General features: G+C 43.3%; 1 protein-coding gene across 23 annotated transcripts in view; it reads right to left on the bottom strand.

The window, feature by feature from the left end:
• DLG2 (discs large MAGUK scaffold protein 2) overlaps window positions 1-21,079 on the bottom strand; it is a 1,415,634-nt gene that overhangs the window by 598,374 nt on the left and 796,181 nt on the right. The gene's annotated exons all lie outside the window — the stretch shown is intronic.

Below are 21,079 nucleotides of genomic sequence, written 5' to 3'. Positions count from 1 at the left end.
ACAACCTCCCTTCAGGTAGTTGCAGACAGCAATGAGGTCAGCCCTGAGCCTCCTCTTCTCCAGGCTGCACACCCCCAGCTCCCTCAGCCTCTCCTCATAGGGTTTGTGTTCCAGGCCTCTCACCAGCTTTGTTGCCCTTCTCTGGACACCTTCCAGCACCTCAACCTCTCTCTTGAACTGAGGTGTCCAGAATATGTAGGTGTCCATGAACTCTGACAACTTCAACATACAACTACAATAATGTCCACTAAAGGTAAGTAAGGAGGGAAAATAAGTGTTTTTTTTTTAACCACATCAGAAGCAGATGGCTTCTCGGAGAGTCACTGGAAAGAGTTAATAGATGAGCAAGATGCAAAAAAAAAAAAGGCTACTGAAAAAGATAAGGTTGCTTTTGCAGTATTATCAGTTCCTTGCTTCACTTTCAACTGCACAGAAATACTGAAGTTTTACTTTTGTCTCTAGAGGGAAGAAGTCAGGGAAAGTGCCTAAAATCAAGTCCCATAAAAGAGGAATATGATTAATTTGATAATTGGATGCTGGTAGGACTGTGTGGGTTTAGTCCTTGAAGGTGTTACAACCTACATGTTTCAAAAATTCAGACAATGGGAATCCTATAGATTAGGATGCTCTTGGAAATAGAAGAATGGAAGAAGAAAAAAAAACCCCACAACTTCCTTAAAATGTGTTTTAAAGATGAGTTAAATTATAGGTTAAGAAGTCTACATTCATGCTGCCTAAAATGGATGAAAATACAATGCTTCTCTCAAAGGAACAGCCAACATAGCTGTTCTAAAGGAAAAGCCTTTGTCAAAAGACTCTTCCAGTTCCTTGGTAAAGTAGTTGAGTGTGTGAAGAAAGCAAATGTATCACAGAATCAACTAGGCTGGAAGAGACTTCCAAGATCATCCAGTTTTGTTTTTTCACCTCCTATTTGTACAAGATATGGATGTGCTAGAATATGTCCTGGGAAGGGTGATAAAGCAGGTGAGGGGCTTGGAACACAGCCCTGTGAGGAGAGGCTGAGGGAGCTGGGGGTGTGCAGCCTGGAGAAGAGGAGGCTCAGGGGGGACCTCATTGCTGTCTACAACTACCTGAAGGGAGGATGTAGCCAGGCAGTGGTTGGTCTCTTCTGCCAGGCAACCAGCAGCAGAACAAGGGGACACAGTCTCCAGTTGTGCCAGAGGAGGTCTAGACTGGATGTTAGGAGGAAGTTGTAGGCAGAGAGTGATTGGCATTGGAATGGGCTGCCCAGGGAGGTGGTGGAGTCACCGTCCCTGGAGGTGTTCAAGCAAAGCCTGGCTGAGGCACTTAGTGCCATGGTCTCGTTGATTGGCCAGGGCTGGGTGCTAGGTTGGACTGGATAATCTTGGAGATCTCTTCCAACCTCATTGATTCTATTATTCTACAGGTGAAATGAAATGCTCCTCTACAATGCATTAATTCATGACCACTACTATCTGCAGATAAGCCAAAAACTAAATACATAGCCTGGGTAGAAGTTATGGCAATAGTTTGATTTTTTTTTCTTAAACAAATTACATATAATTATAGTCCAGGACAGGATAATAACTAAATAAATACAAACTGGATAGCCTCAAGGAAACTAAACTATTGGCAGACAACTCTAAAAGAGAGGGTTACACTTTCTGAATTTCTGTCTCTCTACCACGAAGCACACAGCATCACTCCTTATTAAACAACAGATCTGAAATGATACAAAGAAAACTTCACTCAAATATGGGAGTATATTTTTAACTGGTAACATCAGAGTGAAACGTGATGACATATTCATCTGCCATTTCAATCAACATAATTTTGCCCCTTCATGACTAATGACTGATTAGAGAATTGCTTTTATGCCACAATAATCATTTCTAAATACATACTTAAATAGATATAATGACAGCAAAAAAGTTGCAACAGGAAAAAGGGAGCATGTATCAACTGCAGTCTTCCAGGTTTCTTTCAGCCCACATATTTATTGACTTGTAAAGGGAATAAAGTTTTAGAGGAAGAATTCCATTAAAATCTGTTATTGGTGACAAGAAAGGAAATAAATCCAGCCTAGACCTCCCCCAGCACAACTTGAGACTGTGTCCCCTTCTTCTGTTGCTGGGTGCCTGGCAGAAGAGACCAACCCCCACCTGGCTACAGCCTACCTTCAAGGAGTTGTAGACAGCAATGAGATCACCTCTGAGCCTCCTCTTCTCCAGGATAAACACCCCCAGTCCCTCAGCCTCTCCTCACAGGGCTTTCATTCCAGGCCCCTCACCAGCTTTTTCTCCCCTCTCTGGACACATTCCAGCACCTCAACATCTCTCTTGAATTGAGGAGCCCAGAACTGGACACAGCACTCAAGGTGTGGCCTGACCAGTGCTGAGTACAGGGGCAGAATAACCTCCCTTGTCCTTCTGGCCACACTGTTCCTGATCCAGGCCAGGATGCCATTGGCCATCTTGGCTACCTGGGCACACTGCTGGCTCATGTTCAGCTACTATCTACTAGTACATACATAGCTTCATCTTAAATTGCAGTTGTCTGAGCTAGTTCGGTGAATTCCAAGTGGGGGGAGGGAAAACCCTGAATCACCACATCAGGATGGAAAGCTTCTGTAAAGTTCTGTAAGTATTATTTTGCCAATAAATCTGTATTTGTCATCCAAAAAGCAATCTACCCACCCAATTAAAATAGAGGTTTATACTAAATCAATATTAGAAGGTAGTATTTTGCCTTTACTGAAATAAGCAGCCTTCTGCTTCAGCTAACACAAAACACCCACCATGACTCAGATTGCATTTGATTTACCTGTTTGAAAAGAGGAAAGCAAAAAAAAGTTCTGTTTGCAGAACTACTGAAAGTGTGATTTAATTTTCTGCAACAGCTACTGGACTGAGACACTCACCCACAGCAAGGTTTTCACAGAGTCTAACAGAGAGTCTTTAACATACTCTGGATGTGATGAGTCAACAAATTTATCTTGACTTGAACCCAAGTCTTTGCACTCCTCAGAGTATCTCTGGTCAAACATCCTGTTCAAGCTATCCAGCAAAACCAGATGATCCCAGTCAACAGCGATGAGACCCTCTGTGCTACAATACCTTTGTCCAAAAAGGAGTGGGTAGAACACAGCCAAAAAAAAAGAGAATGTCTTCAGTTAGAAGAAAAAGCTTGACAGTGTCTTGCCTGAGCTTGTATTAGCTTGCTTAACAGTGATAGCAACTGCTTAACAGTCAGGTACTTATTCCCTGAACTTGATCTAGTTTCATTTTCATAGAATCAAACAGGTTGGAAGAGACCTCCAAGATCATCCAGTCCAACCTAGCACCCAGCCCTATCCAATCAACTAGACCATGGCACTAAGTGCCTCAGCCAGGCTTTTCTTAACACCACCAGGGACGGTGACTCCACCACCTCCCTGGGCAGCCCATTCCAATGGCAAATCACTCTCTCTGTGAAGAACTTCCTCCTGGTTGATTCTATGATTCTCTGTGAGACCCAGTGATAGGACAAGGAGCAATGCATGGAAGTTGAGGCATAGCAGGTTCCATGTGAATCTGAAAAGGAATTTTTTCATTGTGAGGGTGACAGAGCACTGGAACAGGCTGCCCAGGGGGATTGTGGAATCTCCCTCTCTGGAAATATTCAAGAACCATCTGGATGTGTTCCAGTGTGATCTGCTCTAAGTCATCTTGCTCTGGCAGGGGAGCTGGACCAGATGATCTTTCAAGGTCCCTTTCAGTCTTTGACATTCTATGACATACAACTGGAAGAGTAGATCAATTGACAAGTCTGAAGCACTGGGAAATAACCTTTATCTGGATAGATAAAAGAATTTTGACTCTGACCCTAAGTTTTGGTTATGAGAAAGGCTAGGATGAGATCCTTGCATGACAAGTCATCTAGAGGACTCACCATAAATCCATGGACTCAAGCATAGCAAGATGACAACTAAATAGCACATTAATTTTGCCCAGGGTTGTCAGGAACTGACCTAAAAGAAAAATACCCACCACAGAGTAGCAAACACCACCAATATGGTTTTCAGTTATACTTTTTCCTCACTAAAGATGTCAGTTTAAAATGTAAACATATGACATTCGTAATGCAACAACTCATCAAATTAGTTTTAATCCTGACAACTAATTAACTTCCTTTAATTTTCAAATCAACAGTTGTGGTGGGACATGAAAGCTGAATTTATACAAAGCAAAACTCATTCTGTGAAGGGAGGTCACTATTTGCTTGGCCTTGCAACTCTAGCCCTGTCTCACAAATGGGTAACACCAAAAGCAGAATTAGACTGGGCACTGAACAACACACTGAACTGTGGCTTGGCTCTAGGTACAGCTAAAGAGAAGATAGAGGGAATTCAAGGTCTGCCTCCCTCCCCATGTGCAGATAAACACCACAGGCAAACACATAAAAGCTGTTCAGAATGTAGTTCTTATTTTTCTCCATCTTTGTTACAGCACATTTCTGCTTCTAGAGCCACTTCTCATCAGCTTGTAAATCATTCTGATTATGGTAATTCCCACATTTTACAAGACCTTTAGCAATTCCAGACTTATTGATGTTAACTAGAAGAAGAACAATCCTCAGTTTCTCCAGTAATGAACCACTGAGCTATGCCATGATATTATCTCTCCAGACCCTAAGGGTGACTTTGAAAGGAATGTTACTTAGCTCTAATGGAGGTATGTAAACAGATGTTATATTTGCCATCTGATTACATCTTTTCAGAATGATCATTAAAGTCACTTACCCATATGGAACATCAGCTGTACCTACTGTTTAACTGGGCAAAGCAAATTCCACGGTCTGAAAGAGATATTCAGACTGTGACAGCTAAGGAAAATCTAGCAATCTGAACTGTGTTTTCTCCTTTCTCCTCTGGAAATAAGTTAGGGCTATCTGAATGAAACTCTTTTCAAGGCTTCTGGCTCGAATTATTTGGTTGCTTTAACTGTAAGACTTTGATTATCTGCAAACATTCCTTGTTCTGGCTAAGATCACAGTATCACCAAGGTTGGAAGAGACCTCATAGATCATCAAGTCCAACCCTTTAGCACAGAGCTCAAGGCTAGACCAGGGCACCAAGTGCCACATCCAAACCTGCCTTGAACACCTCCACCACCTCCCCAGGCAGCCCATTCCAGTATCCAATGGCTCTCTTAGTGAAGAAGATAATCAAGGTCTTACAGTTAAAGTAACCAAATCATTCTCTTGACTGCTGGCTTTAACTCTCTCTTCTGCCTGTGTGTTTCTGTGTTCTACTGGGGAAACCATTTAAAATGAAATTATTACATGTGGCCATTGCATGTGCCTGATTTCCTCACCATTCAATCTGAACGTTGTAGCCAGGTGGAGGTTGGCCTCTTCTGCCAGGCAAGCAGCTGGATGTTAGGAGGAAGTTGTTGGCAGAGAGAGTGATTGGCATTGGAATGGGCTGCCCAGGGAGGTGGTGAAGTTGCCATCCCTGGAGGTGTTGAAGAAAAGCCTGGCTGAGGCACTTAGTGCCATGGTCTAGTTGACTGGATAGGTCTGGGTGCTAGGTTGGACTGGCTGATCTTGGAGGTCTCTTCCAACCTGGTAGATTCTATGATTCTATGAAAGCATTGGGCCTAATTTGCAGCAAGATTAGACAAACACCACACCCCATCCTCCACCTCTCCACCAGTAAGCAAAAAAAGCAGCTAATTTTCTATTGTATTTCATGAACTTTGTATGATAACTCAAATTTGCTCAACCAAGTGTGGACAAATCGAGCATCCAAAATGTGTATAAAGTTAGGTTTAGTTTTCAGGTTTGCTTTTTGCTTGTTTTCTGTTATTTTACTGTTGCCTCATATGCCCTAGAGTTTATCCAAGTGCTTGTGTTCTTCCTCTCTCCTTCTGGTTCCCATGCATTCTCCTTACACTTTCTCTTCCAGACTCCCTCAAAACAGATGCAGTCATATAATTGCTAAAGCCCAGTTTGTAAGCTACTTGAACTCAATATGTAGCTGTATTAACACAGTGCTGTTCCTAGACTAACAGAGCCTGTTTCTCATTTTGGCTTATTATTCTGGGGCATGAAAGGGAAAGATTGTGCACTGGAACAGAAAGCATAAAAACACATCCAAGGATGGAGCAGCTGAAGTGAAATGTTGACTTCATCTTGGAGTTAATCATGCTTAATCCCTGGGAAAACAGTACCCACGTGCTTTGGTTAGCAGGAGGAGCAGCAGGAACCTTCAGCATGCACAAGAAAATGTAACTTTTGGAAGACTCAGTTATTATCTCCAGTAACTACAGAGCCTGCATGAACTCTAGATTGTAGCAGCCAAATTGGTTTGCATCTTGTCCTTAACAACAGTCATCTTGCTCTTCTAGAAGTTCTGGAAGATTAGGAATACAAGAAAGAATTCCACATTTAGTTGTGGGTTCTGGAAGATTAGGAATACAAGAAATTCCACATTTAGTTGTGGATTTGTTTTTTCTTTAAATATAGATAACCTCTTTTCACTCCCTAATATCAGTCCATAAATGATTAAGTTGTTCTGGCTAAAACTGTGAAAACACAGAAGCAAATGATCAGATGAATCAGCCTAAGACACAGAACAGAGCATGGATGTGCTAGTTTTGTATGCAACCTTTGGCAAATATCCAGACTGAAGAATGATTACATGGGCAGAATCATGCAATTCTAGCAGGAGCAGGTGCTAGCTTCTGCAATTTCTTTCTTCAGTTAAAGCAGCTTTGTTTTATACTAAATCTCTAATGTATCCTAATCAAGCTTTTTCCTTGATGGAGAATCACAGAATGGTTGGGATTGAAATGGACCTTAGAGATCATCTAGTTCCAGTGCTACAGCTATGTGCAGGCTCACCTTCCATTGCACCAGTTTTCTCAAAGGTGCATCCCAAGCTGACCTTGCACACACAGATTCTCCAGGTGACTTGTTCCAGTGTCTCACCATCCTTCAAGCAAAGAATTTCTTTCTAATACCTAATCCAAATCTACCTTCTGACAATTCAAAATCATTAGCCTTGCCCTATCTCTACATTCCCTGATGAAGAGTCTCTTCCCACCTCTTCTGTTGGTCGCCTTTATGTACAGGAAGCCTATTACAAGGTTTCCCTGGAGCTTTTTCTTCTCCAGGCTGAATAGCCTCAGTTCTCTCAGCCTGTCCTCATCACAGATGTGTTTCAGCCACATGATCATCCTCACAGTGCTCCTCTGCATCCATTCAAGTATCTCCATGATTTTTTTATGCCAGGAGCCCTAAAGCTGAACACAGTATTCCAAGACAGGTCTCATGAGAGGCAAGTAGAGGCAGAACCACCTCCCTTGACCTGCTAGCCAAAGTTCTGTTGATGCAGCACAGCACACAATTGGTTTCCTGGGCTGTGAGCACATACTGCTGACTCATATCCAGTTTTTCATCCACTAACACCCATAAGCCCTTCCCTGCAGGTCTGCTTTCAATCCACTCATTGCCCAGCTTGTGTTTGACCTTGAGATTGCCCTGACCCACATGCCTATGTTGAACTTAGAATCATAGAATTAGTCAGGGTTGGAAGGGACCACAAGGATCAGCTAGTTCCAACCCCCTGCCATGGGCAGGGGCACTCTACCCTAGATCAGGATGGCCACAGCCTCAGCCAGCCTGGTCTTAAACACCCCCAGCAATGGCTCCTCAACTACCTCCCCGGGACCCCATTCCAGGCTCTCACCACTCTCATGCTCAACAACTTCCTCCTCATGTTCAGCCCGAACCTACCCATCTCCAACCTTGCTGCATTACCCCCAGTCCTGTCACCCCCTGGTATCCTGAAAAGTCCCTCCCCAGCTTTTTTGTAGGCCCCTTCACATACTGTAAAGCCACAATAAGGTCACCTGGGAGCCTCCTCTTCTCCAGGCTGAACATCCCCAAACTCTTTCAGTCTGTCTTCACAGCAGAGCTGCTCCAGCCCTCTGAGCATCCTCATGCCCCTTCTCTGGACACACTCCAGCATCTCCACAGCCCTCTTGTAATAGGGGCTCCAGAACTGGACACAGTACTCCAGGTGGGGTCTCAGCAGAGTGGAGTAGAGGGGGAGAATCACCTCCCTGGCCCTGCTAGCTACACTTCTCCTGATGCAGGCCAGGATCTGGTTGGCCCTTTTAGTTCCCTTGGAACCCAGAGATGCCTCTCAAGACCTGTAAATGCATCCTAATTTAAAACATTAGTCTTAGTTTCAAGTTTTTAAATTGTCTTTCAGCAGAATATACTCAAAAAGAAATCTCAAACTGAAACATACAGACTCTTCAATATGCTTTACTATTTCCATTATAAAAGAAAAACATCTCCCAATACTTCTTCTTATTCACATTTAGAAACTATTACTGACACTGAAAATTGTATTCTCATAACCAAGAGAATCAAGAATCATAACCAATCCTTCAGCAAGATATTCTCTAAATGAAAGCTATGTCAACACTTCAGCACCTGAAGGTTAATAAACATAAAAAGGAAGACCTAATAACCAAGACACTTAAATACAGGTTGGATGGTTCCACATAGGCAAAACCATCCACCAGCCACCAGCGCATCTATGATGGGATCTAAGAAACTCATGTTAATTAATTTTTGTACTTCATTAAAGAAACTAGGATTTACAATTTAATAGGCTTGGGATATTACTCTTTATCCTTGTCCTGTGGCAGTCCAGAATCTAAGTAACTTAATGACAGTATGCAACCAATTAGCACAGAGTTTAATTTATGATACTCATGTTGGTATTGAAAGAAATGAGATAAATTGCACAATCATAAACCCCACAATTATATATACATGGGTTAGATGTAAAAAACAGGACTTCTTTTTGAGCCTTAAATTATTTCACAAGGATACCTTTGAATATGGATTTGTACCATTAAATACACATTATTGATGAGTCTTGATCTTTGTTTTGAGCAGAGTGGTGACAATATAACTCATTCAAAGATAAACAGATGATGCTATGTTACTGTAATTGCTACCCTTAAGTGATAATTTTTTTCTCTTACAGAATATTCTCAATGATATCAGATGTAATTTTCCTGTTCTTTTAGTTGCTAATTAAAATCAATAATATAAAAGAATGATCTAGGTTGGAAGGGACCTCAAGGATCATCCAGTTCCAATACCCTGCCATAGGCAGGGACACCTCCCACTAGAACAGGTTGCTCAAGGCTTCATCCAACCTGGCCTTGAACATCTCCAGGGAGGGAGCAGCCACAACCTCCCTGGGGAACCTGTTCCAGTGTTTCACCACCCTCACTGTAAAGAGCCCTTTCCTAACATCTCCCCTCTTCCAGTTTAAACCCATTACCCCTCATCCTGCAATTACAAGACCTTGTAATGAGTCCCTCCACAGTCTTCCTGTAGGTCTCCTTCAGATACTGGAAGGCCACTATAAGGTCTCCTCGATGCCTTCTCTACTCCAGGCTTAAGAGCCCCAACTCTTGAGCCTGTCTCATAGCAGAGCTGCTTCAGCCCTCTGAGCATATGTGTGGCCCTCCTCTGGACTTGCTCCAACAGTTTGATGTTGGAGAAGGGAATAAAGAAGGGCATGAGAGTTTCCAAACAAAACCTGCTTCCTTTAGTGAATCTGTACTGGGAAATAGCCACAGAGTCTTAGAATCACCTAATTGTTTATGTTTGAAAAGACCTTTAAGAGCATCAAGGTCAGCCATTAATCTGATGCTGCCAAACAGACCACTAAACCATGTCACTAAGCACTACATCTATAACATCTTTTATATACCTCCAGGAACGATCACTTCAGACACTTCTGTGGGCTGTAAAACCCCTTCAGGGAAGAATCTTTTCCTGGTGTCCAATCTAAACCTCCCCTGGTGCAACTTGAGGCCATATGTTCTTGCCCTATTGCTTGTTCCTTGGGAAAAGGGGCTGACCTCCACCTCACTCCAATGGCCTTTCAGGTAGTTGTAGAGAACGAGGTCTCTCCTCAGCCTCCTCCTCTCCACACTAAACAATCTTGGTTCTCTCAACCATACCTCACACAACTTGTTCTCTAGATCCTTTACCAGCTTCATCGCCCTTCTCTGGACACATTCCAGCACCTCAATGCCTTTTTTGTAGTGAGGGGCCCAAACTGAATGCAATATTCAAGGTGCAGTCTCACCAGTGCCAAGTACAGGGGCGCATTAACTTCCCTGCTGCTGCTTATCACAGCCACCTGAGCACATTTCTGGCTTATGTTTAGCTGGCTGTCTACCAGCATTCCCAGATTCCTTTTTGTCAGGCAGCTTTCGAGCCACTCTTCCCCAAGCCCATAGCATCAGGTGGGGTTGTTGTGAGTGCAGGACCTGATGCTTTGCTTTGCTGAACTTCATACAGCTAACTTTGGTCCATCGATTCAGCCTGTCCATATCCCTCTGTAAAAACTCCCTGTCCTCAAGTAGATCAACACTGCACTTTGGCCACAACAACCCCAAGCAGCACTACAGGCTGGGGACAGAGTGGCTGGAGAGCAGCCAGGAGGAAAGGAATCTGGGGGTACTGGTAGATAGTAAGCTGAAGATGAGGCAGCAGTGTGCCCAGGTGGCCAAGAGAGCCAATGGCATCCTGGCCTGCATCAGGAACAGTGTGGCCAGCAGGACAAGGGAGGTTATTCTTCCCCTGTACTCAGCACTGGTCAGACCACACCTTGAGTACTGTGTCCACTTCTGGGCCCCTCAATTCAAGAGAGATGTTGAGGTGCTGGAACATGTCCAGAGAAGGGCAACAAAGCTGGTGAGGGGCCTGGAGCACAAATCCTACGAGGAGAGGTTGAGGGAGCTGGGCCTGTTTAGCCTGGAGAAGAGGAGGCTCAGGGGTGATCTTATTACTGTCTACAACTACCTGAAGGGACATTGTAGCCAGGTGGGGGGTGGCCTCTTCTCCCAGGCAACCAGCAATAGAACAAGGGGACACAGTCTCAAGTTGTGCCAGGGTAGTATAGGCTGGATGTTAGGAAGAAGTTCTTCACAGAGAGAGTGATTGGCATTGGAATGGGCTGCCCAGGGAGGTGGTGGAGGCACCGTCCTTGGGGGTCTTCAAGAAAAGCCTAGATGAGGCACTTAGTGCCATGGTCTAGTTGATTGGTTAGGGCTGGGTGCTAGGTTGGACTGGATGATCTTGGAAGTCTCTTCCAACCTGGTTGATTCTATGATTCTATGATTCTATGGTGGAGTCACCATCCCTGAAGATGTTCAGGACATGACACTTGAGGATGTGATCTAATGGCCATAGTGGTGTTGGGTCAGTGGTTGGATTGTGTGATCTTAGAGGGCTTTCCCAGCCAAAATAATTCTATGACTCTATGAAAATCTTTGCTCTGCCTCTGACAGGCTGTCTACATAGCACAGGCACATAGATGTGTGCTATTGCTTGTTTCTGAGTCTCAGTAGTTGCCTGGCACTAGCTCCCTCTCTCTGGCCGTTTGAGCTGATCCTCTAGCTCAGACACAGGGGAGAGATGAACATTCCAGGGATAGGCCACATAATGGCAACACTAGATAAATTAATATCATTTCATTGGAGCATCAAGAGCTTAATGTCTAGAAGCACAGCTTGTTCTCCCCCTTCTCCCACTGGCTTCTGCTGCTGCAGCTTCGCCTATCTTCCCCCGCTGCTGTTTTGGCTACTGCTGCTTCTGCTGCTTTGCCGTCGCTTGACCCCTCCCCCATCTCTCTTAAGGTTATTGTATTGGTTTTTTTCTTCTTTCTCTAGTTATTATCTCTCTTTACATTGTTATACTATAAGAAACACAATTTCATCTTTCCCTGACTTGCAAAAAAGGGTCTGTGTTGTGGTGAGTTTATTTCTCCCCGGGGGAGGGACACTCTCTTATTCTGCCCTGAGTGCCTTTGTGCATTCAGGTTAAGTCTCCTTGCCAAGGGGAAGCTGCAGAAAGGCACCGACAAGGTAACACGCTGTTGTTCACACAAGGTGCCAAGCAGTCCACAGGAGCTACTTTGGGCTATTGCCCAGTTCTTTGACAAAGAAGGAGCTGTAAACCCGAGGCGTAGCTTCAGTTGAATTTAGTCTCGCTCATATCAGAGCCTCTGCTACAGGAAAAAAAAATCTGTGCATCTTGCAGCAATATCCCTGCCTGCTATGGACAGTGACACTGCATGTTAATTCCTTGAGCCCACAGCTATGCTATGTATACAACACCTACTCTAATGCACCAGCCACTCTAGCGTTCTGTCTACAACTACCTGAAGGGAGGCTGTAGCCAGGTGGGGTTGGTCTCTTCTGCCAGGCAAGCAGCAACAGAACACGGGGGCACAGTCTCAAGTTGTGCTGGGGGAGCTCTAGGCTGGATGTTAGGAGGAAGTTGTTGGCAGAGAGAGTGATTGGCATTGGAATGGGTTGCCCAGGGAGGTGGTGGAGTTGTCATCCCTGGAGATGTTGAAGAAGAGCCTGGCTGTGGCACTTAGTGCCATGGTCTAGTTGATTGCCCAGGGCTGGGTGCTAGGTTGGACTGGATGATCTTGGAGGTCTCTTCCAACCTGGTTGATTCTATGATTCTATTCCATGATTCTGCAATTTTCCTTAGTTTTAGTTTATGAGTAAAACTAATACTTTAGCCTACTTCTCAAACTGCCCCAATCCCCATAACATGTCATACTTACAGAGATATATCTGCTGTTTTCTCCCCATCCTATAAGGCTGATCTAGACTAACAATTCCTGAACTCGATGTCGAATTCCAAACATTTTTTCCCCCCGTTTTGTACTTTTGTGCTTTTCCTATAAGAAAGTTTGCCTTTGTGCTGTCCAGTAGTTGTGCAACACTCTTCAAATGTGAAAGGTGAAATTACAACCACTGGGACAGAACATTTTTCCAAATATGAAGTGCCACACTGAAGGATATGTTACAAATAATCTGTGTGTTTACTTCCAATACAGAGATTAAAGAAAACTTACATTTTCTTGTAAAGGCCAAATTACTCTGCTGGTTTTCCAAGATTAATACCTAAAAGCTCACAACCTTCTTGTTCAGCAGTAATTAAGTGATATCTGAGTAGAAACATGTGTGAAAATTATTCTAGCTGGAAAAAAAATGAGTCACAAAAGGTGTCAAATCACCACACAAAGTCAAATAATCTCAATGCCAAGCTCTGGCTGAAACCAAGATAGATCCAGCTGTGCTCAGACCCAAGATAGATCCAGCTGTACTCAGACTTGGCCAGTCCCTGCACAATACTCTAAATGGCTGGAAACTTGCAATAGGCTTTCTGCTTGTATACAGAATGGTTCTGAGTTCTACTGAGGCACCGTCCCTGGGGGTCTTCAAGAAAAGACTGGATGAGGCACTTAGTGCCATGGTCTAGTTGATTGGTTAGGGCTGGGTGCTAGGTTGGACTGGATGATCTTGGAAGTCTCTTCCAACCTGGTTGATTCTGTGATTCTATGATTTCTTTGTCCTGTTCTTTCATACTTCTGATCTGACATAACAAGATCATGCTCAGAACCATAAATATTTTTAGATCTACAATTCTCATTCAATATTTTGTGTATCTTTTCAGCCACAAGATTCTAAACGTGTTGCAGAGTCAAGGAAGCATGAATTCTCCATATCCTCACATGGTTGTTCCATCTTCAATGTGTCAGACAACCTCTTAGAAAAGAAATTCAGGATTGGATAAATACTTATGGATAGTAAAAGTCTATGTTCCAATAAGCTTTCCTCAAGAAGGATAGTTAAACCTTCCCAAACACTCAGACAAGAGAAGTTGTAGCTTCTGTAAATAGGAAGGTTAATAACTCCAGAGAAGGGCAATGAAGCTGGTGAGAGGCCTGGAACATAGCCCTATGGAGAGAGGCTGAGGGAGCTGGGGGTGTGCAGCCTGAGAAGAGGAGGCTCAGGGGTGGCCTCATTGCTGTCTACAACTACCTGAAGGGAGGCTGTAGCCAGGTGGGGGTCGGTCTCTTCTCCCAGGCAACCAGCAACAGAACAATGGGACACAGTCTCAAGTCGTGCAGGGGGAGCTCTAGGCTGGATGTTAGGAGGAAGTTGTTGGCAGAGAGAGTGATTAGCATTGGAATGGGCTGCCCAGGAAGGTGGTGGAGTCACCATCCCTGGAGGTGTTGAAGAAAAGCCTGGCTGAGGCACTTAGTGCCATGGTCTGGTTGATAGGTTAGAGCTGGGATTATAGGTTGGAGTGGATGATCTTGGAGGTCTCTTCCAACCTGGTTGATTCTATGTTGCTAAGTTAAGAGATGAAGAAAAAAAAAAAACCAACCTTATAATGAAAGAGCAGGTTATCATACAGTTACTCTAGAAAAGCAGGTTTTATATGAAAAAAAAAATGCCATGAAGGTGTTCTGTAGATGAAGAAAGTAAGATGCAAATAAGTCTTAATATGAAAATAAATCATTGCCAGCTGCAGACATTTCAAGGGTTAATAGATGCATAGTTTGTGCTTGAACTCTGTCTGTTAGTAATGAAGTCATTTTACTTCCCTCTGGTCTTCTGAATTTCTACACTGAAAAATAGATGCAGGTACTGCCAATGACCTGGTCAAAGCTGGTTTACATTGCTCATGCATCAATCAAGCTGATTTGTTCAAGTGAAACCTGAAATAAGGTTTCATGGATAGGAAATTTGCAGGTGGTCTATGAAAGGAAAAAAATCATTAGTAGGTCCTTACAGTTCATCACTGTGGCCTGTGACTTGGGCAATATTATCCCTCAGATACCTGAATGCACACTGGCTTTTCTTTTTGAACTAAGTAAATATCCAACAACAACCCCACAAAAAAACCAAGCTCATAACACACCAAACACCAACACCCAAACAAACAACCCCCACCCCCCAAAAAAAAATTGAAACACCCCCATTTTGGATACATTGCTTTTGAAAAAGAAGGAAATGCTTCAAATTAGAAGAGACCATCTCCCAGAATTACACTACTGTCACTGATTCTCATCTTGGATCCCATGGTTATGTTTCTGGTCATTGTCCCTGTCACTGGAGCTGCTGGGTCAGCCTTACAGAACAAAACAAGTACAAAATGCTTTCCTTCCTTCCACACAACTACCAACCTCTTTTGCCTTTTAAACTCTCTTTTCCTGTGCTCTCTGCAATACTGCTCCTACTGCAGATGGTACCAGAGCAAAGGGAGCCCTCCCTTTTCATTCCTTCTCCTGGAAACAGCAGGTGATTCTGCAGAACATGGTTTGGCATGGTCTTTAATACATGAATTGATCTTTCTAGTTAACCACTGCCCACACAAATGCCCTGTTATTTCCCACATTTGCTACTTCTATGGCTCACAGTTGTCTTTCCTGACACTGCAATAGAGCCTTACTGGCTACAACTCAACGTTTCTGTTGAAGACATTTTAATTATTCATGAAAGATCCTGTTCCACATTCTGACATAGGTAAACTGTCAATATGTGCCACAAAATGGGGGACATGACCTGGGGCAGCAAAATAATTGGGCTTTTGTTTTGTTACATCATCTCTCTCCAGAATCCAGATAAAACCTGATCATTGCTATATTGGTTGCAATAGAAACATATTTGATTGTCTATACTGAACCCAGTCAAGTAAAACAGGGCACCCAGTTCAGCTATGACCTTGTGTTTACACACTGCTTAAAGCTTTCATCTAAAAGATGCAGCAGCCAGTATGTTAATTCTTTTAATTACAAAGTACAAGTAGAATACACAAACAGAAGCCAACTCCACCCCTGCAAAGAGCATCATGTTTAGATGAGTGAAGAAAAGCCCCAGCTATCAGAATAGATTGGGGACTGACCTGTTGGAAGGCAATGAAGGAGAAAAGGATTTGGAGGTTCTAGTGGATGGGAGGGTGACAATGAGCCAGAAATGTGACCTTGTGGCCAGGAGGACAAATATGGTTCTGGGGTGTATTAAAATGGTTGTGGTTAGTAGGTTAATAGAGGTACTCCTGTCCCTCTACTCTGCCCGAGTAAGGCTGCGTCTGCAGTATTGTGTCCAGTTCTGGGACCTCTCAGTTCAAGAGAGACATAGAACTGCTCAGGAGAGTCCAGCACAGAGCCACAAAGATGATGAAGGGAACGGAAGATTTCTCTCACAAGGAGAGACTGAGGGAGCTGGGGCTCTTTAGCTTGGAGGAGACTGGAGGTGAGCTCATTCATGTTTATCACTGTGTAAAGGGTGAGTGCCAGGAGAATGCAGCCAGGCTCTGCTCGGTGATGCCCAGTGACAGAACTAGGGGGAATGGGTGGAAGCTGAGGCATAGGAAGTGTCTTGGAAATAGGAGGAGGATTTTTTTCCCCTGTGAGAGTGACAGAACACTGGAACAGGCTGCCCAGGGGGGCTGTGGAGTCTCCCTCTCTGGAGATATTCAAAACCCACCTGGATGCTTTCCTGTGTGATCTGGTATAGGTGACCCTGCTGTGGCACAGGCGTTGGACTGGATGAGCTTTCAAGGTCCCTTCCAGCCCCTGACATTCTGTGATTACTGCACACTGCCTCAAGGATGACAACAGCAGAACAAAAGAGGGGTGGAAGGAAAAATAAAAGATAACAATTCCTGTACTTTGCTTCAATACATTTCCAGTGGCCTACCATGCTCTTCCTCACCAAAGAGTCCAGTTTCCTACTTGTCTCTGCTAGAGCTTGTACGCAAATCGCCGGTTAAAGAGAAAGGTCATGAAAAAGATTTTGGCTAACACTGGACCACTATTGAACTGCAGTGGCTACAGAAGCCACAAGATGGCACATTGTTTGTTCCCTGCTTCTCACGGTCTAAACAAAGGATTGTTTAGCACTCAGAAGGATGAACCACTGCAGCTTTACCAGCCCCATCACCTTTCTAACAACCACTGCTTACCTCTGAGTGTAACGTCTGAGATTTTAAATGCAGCAACTACTGAAGATTCAGGAAAATAAAACGCACGATTCGAGGGCATCAATCCACCTCCAGCAATTACCTAAACACCGTGGTAGTGAGATATTGCTGCTTTTACCCAAAAGCCCACTGCAGTGCATTCACAGATGTATTCTCATTAGTATAAAATCTGACTGCGGTAAAAAGAAACCCACAGATTCCTGAGTGATCCAAACAGTAATGCAACACACAAAGCTCAGTGAATACAGTATATAACTCACTTCCAATCCCTCAACTTCTTGTACCAAGTGCATTCACCACTCAGACAACATTTACAGACCCTACGGTAGTGTATCGCTGCTGCGGCAACACTGCTGTCCCCTGGTACACAAATACCTTCTCTTCTCTGTTAAAATTACCTGGAAGTGAAGCAGATTCTGGGGAAGCCCCCTGTGAAAGAAAGCCTTCACTTCATGCCCAAACACTACTTGGCATTTGAGATGTCCATAAATTGCATTTCATGGAAAATTTCAGAGTGGGATGCATAGTTTTGGTCTGTATTAAAATTCAGTGGGCATCAGTGATGGCGTTAGTACTTGTGTGACTGCTTTATTATCCTTCATGTCAGCTCCTCCTTCAGCTTCTCCGGGCACTACCTGGCATCACAGAGTGGTTTGGTATCACACATTTCACACACTGACAACTCTTCTGAAGGTGACAGCTATGAGAAACTTGAAACTAAACACCAGCTTAGCCTGTGCCACAGTTCACACTAGATCGAGATGCACAGAGAGGTACTATTCTAGACAAAAGCATTGACTATGCAACTCCAAACATCTGAGTGTTTTGCCGGCTTATTTTACTTTGAGTACAAAGAATATAATCATGAAATGCATAGAATCAGTCTTGATGATCTGTGAGGTCTCTTCCAACCCTGATGATACTGTGACCACAAGCATCACGTAGTTCCAACTCCCTTGCCATGGGCAGGGATCACCCTACCCTAGATGAGGCTGGCCACAGCCTCATCCAGCCTGGCCTTTAACACCTCCAGGGATGGGGCACAAACCACCTCCCTGGGCAACCCATTCCAGGCTCTCACCACTCTCATTCTGAAGAACCTCCTCCTCACATCCAGTGTCTATAAACGCCTTTCAATTCAGTTAGCAAAGCAACACTCCAGGTCTCTTAATAAAAGCTCTTTGAGCTGCAGTGTTTGTAGGTTTCTAATATTAAAGCTACATTTTACATGGTGCTTATCTACCACAATGACAGGATTCTAAAAGATTGTTTCCAATTCAATCCACAGCAGTCCCATCAGCTGCTTATTAACATTCCTAAGCTTACATAAAATTATATCATGTTTTCATTCCATTCTGGGACTATTTCTCTGTTCTACATTTTATTAAACCTAATAATTGAAAAAGCTAAGTTTCTCTTATAGAAGCCAGACCACAGTCAAATAGGAGAGTGCTTCATGAGATAAAAAGCTGTTTTCCAGCCTGATGCCTTCTGATCACTTCAGTGGAACTCCTGCATCCTAGAAGGACAGAACACAGCTACATGGTTTTGCCTTCACTATTGCTTTCTAGAATTAGTTCTTAAACTTCACCAGCAGCTTGTACAAGATGAAGTGGTACAGGTCCACAATATTTAGAAAATTATTTGGTGCACAGTATTTACAACCACCAAATGCTTCACATCATTCTTTATAGTGCTAACTCAGGTCTCTGCCCATTGACCTGTGGGCATTTAGTATAGAAGTACTTCAGAAATACCCATAACTCATTACCTCAATACAGTAGGTTAAGACTAAAGGAATTGCAGGTTCTGTCTCCAGTAGACAAGTGCTTTGCACATGTGAAACAAAAGAAACAATTTTATCATCCCTCATTCTTTGCTTTTGAAACTCCCTTCTCTGGCACTTCACAAAACAAAAGCAGAAGGCAAGATGAAGACAATGACAGCAGGGGAAATCTCAGGGAAAAAGAGAAGGAAGACTCTTTCTCCCTATGAGGGTTTGTGGTCAGGAAAGATTTATGCAGTAAAACAATTAGAGATAATAGTTTCCTTTCCCTATCTAATTAGAGTAAAATTACATTAAGAAATTGAACACATTTTTTACTCTGTCCAATTCTGTAATAAGGGACACCAGCGTTTAACAAGCTGCAATAGCTGGAAGAAAAGACCTACTCTATCAGGCTGCTTTCAAACATCATTTATATAAAGTAGTTTTAAAATAACACATTTTTTTGGTATACAACTGGTGGCACAGCATGTTGCATGGAACCAACTGTAATTTAGATGAAAAGGAAAGCACTTAATTACCTCCTCCCTGTTAAAATTCCACCCTGCAAAATTTGTGCCAGGCACTCATCTTAAGCTGAAGCTAAATACACTCTCCAAGGAGCTCAGGGGAAGTAAAGACTGGAAAAGAGAACATAAAATATGACATGTGCACAGCATATGTCATCTTTAAGTCAAAATTGCTGCTATCATGATAGCACCTGTGAATGAAAAACCCCAATTCACCGGTAGAAAAGTTCAAGAAATACTTTGTCAATGAACAACTTCCAAGTTATTTGACTTTAAGGAACTATAAACATCAGGTTTTGAACATGTCATTGCTAAAGGCTGGTTGACATAAAGTGAGAGGAGCTCCAAACCCATTATGATGCACAATTAGAATCAATCTCACTTGGCTATCAATGAGGTAGTCATTTTTCTTGCCCAGAGTTAAAAACAAACCAACAAAACCACCCAAAACAAGATGAAAAGCAAAAGCCAACACAACCAAAACTAATGACATCAGAAGACAGCACCTAACAGGCTGCTTCCAGGCTGAACTTCCATCTGTTAAAAGGTGTTACTGCAGGTGAAACACTTGCTGAAGTCAGTGTGAGTACAGAAATCACTTGTGCTGTTTTCTGCCCCTGGTGCTACTCCAAGTCCATAAAGCATGACAAGCAGCAGAAAGTAGCCATCCCAGTCTGAGTAAGGCAGACAACTTCACTGTGACAAGAAAACCTGATTCATCACCAAGGTTTCTGAAGCAATAAATTCAGTCACCTACCCCTATTTGTTAATCCCCAAACTAATCTTATGTAGAAGTCTTTTACAAAGGGCTGATCAGACTGCATTCCTTCTCTAAGTCATGATGAAGCTATGTCTGTCAGTTTCTTTTTTCACCTTCCTAGTATAAGGCAAACTGAATGTTTTAGTTTAACAAAAAAGTTACTTAAGCAGCAATAAACTTTATTTCCCATTCACAGGTATCATAAATTATGACAAAATCCATGATCTGCTAAGAAAAACTCTTGCAGTTTAAACAAGCCAGCAGTTAATTTTCACACAGCTACTCATTCACTTCTCCCCAGTGGCATGGGAGAGAGAAGTGGAAGGATAAAAGTGTGAAAACTCGTGGGTTGAGTTAAAGGCACTTGAACAGTTAAAGCAAAAGCTGTTTATGCAGGCAAGGCAAACCAAGGAATTCATTCACTACTTCCCACTGGCAAGGAAGTGTATCCAGGAAAGCAGGGTTTCACCAAGCATGACAGTTCCTTGGGAAGACAGACAATGCAACAACAAATGCCTCTTCCTCCTCCTTCCCCCCTATATTTATTGCTGAGCACACTGGCATGTGATATGCAACATCCTTTTAGTCAGTTGGAGTCAGCCCCCTTCCACCTTCTCATGCACCCCCAGCCTGCTTGATGGCATGGCAGTCAGAGAAGCAGAGAAGGCTTTCATGCTGTCTAAGCACTACTCAGAAACAACTAGAACATCCCTATGTAACCACCACTGTTGATCACAAATATAAAGCATGCCACCACACAAGCTACTACAAAGAATACTAGCTCTGGCCCAGCCAAAAACAGTAGAAACCCAAAACCACATCAAAATTCTGTTCCAACCAAAAGCAAATATGAAACACCAATACTGGCTGGACCTAGGGGCAATTTCTCTATCTTGGGTCCTACAGTTGTCAGAGGAAGAAAATGACAATTCCCACCCAATTTGTGTGTCTGACCTGGTGCTTCTGCTCTATCAGTTCATCCTCCTCTCCTCTGTATAAGCACTACTGCAATTCCTTAGTTCATCCTCCTCTCCTCTGTATAAGCAATACTGCAATTCCTTAGTTCATCCTCCTCTACTCTGTATGAGCACTACTGCAATTCCTTAGTTCATCCTCCTCTCCTCTGTATAAGCACCACTACAATTCCTTAGTTCATCCTCCTCT

This window comes from Pogoniulus pusillus, chromosome 3 (genome assembly GCF_015220805.1).
Source record: "Pogoniulus pusillus isolate bPogPus1 chromosome 3, bPogPus1.pri, whole genome shotgun sequence".
Classification (NCBI taxonomy): domain Eukaryota; kingdom Metazoa; phylum Chordata; class Aves; order Piciformes; family Lybiidae; genus Pogoniulus; species Pogoniulus pusillus.
Note: the sequence above shows the minus strand (reverse complement) of the source record. Positions and strands in the feature narration are given on the sequence as shown.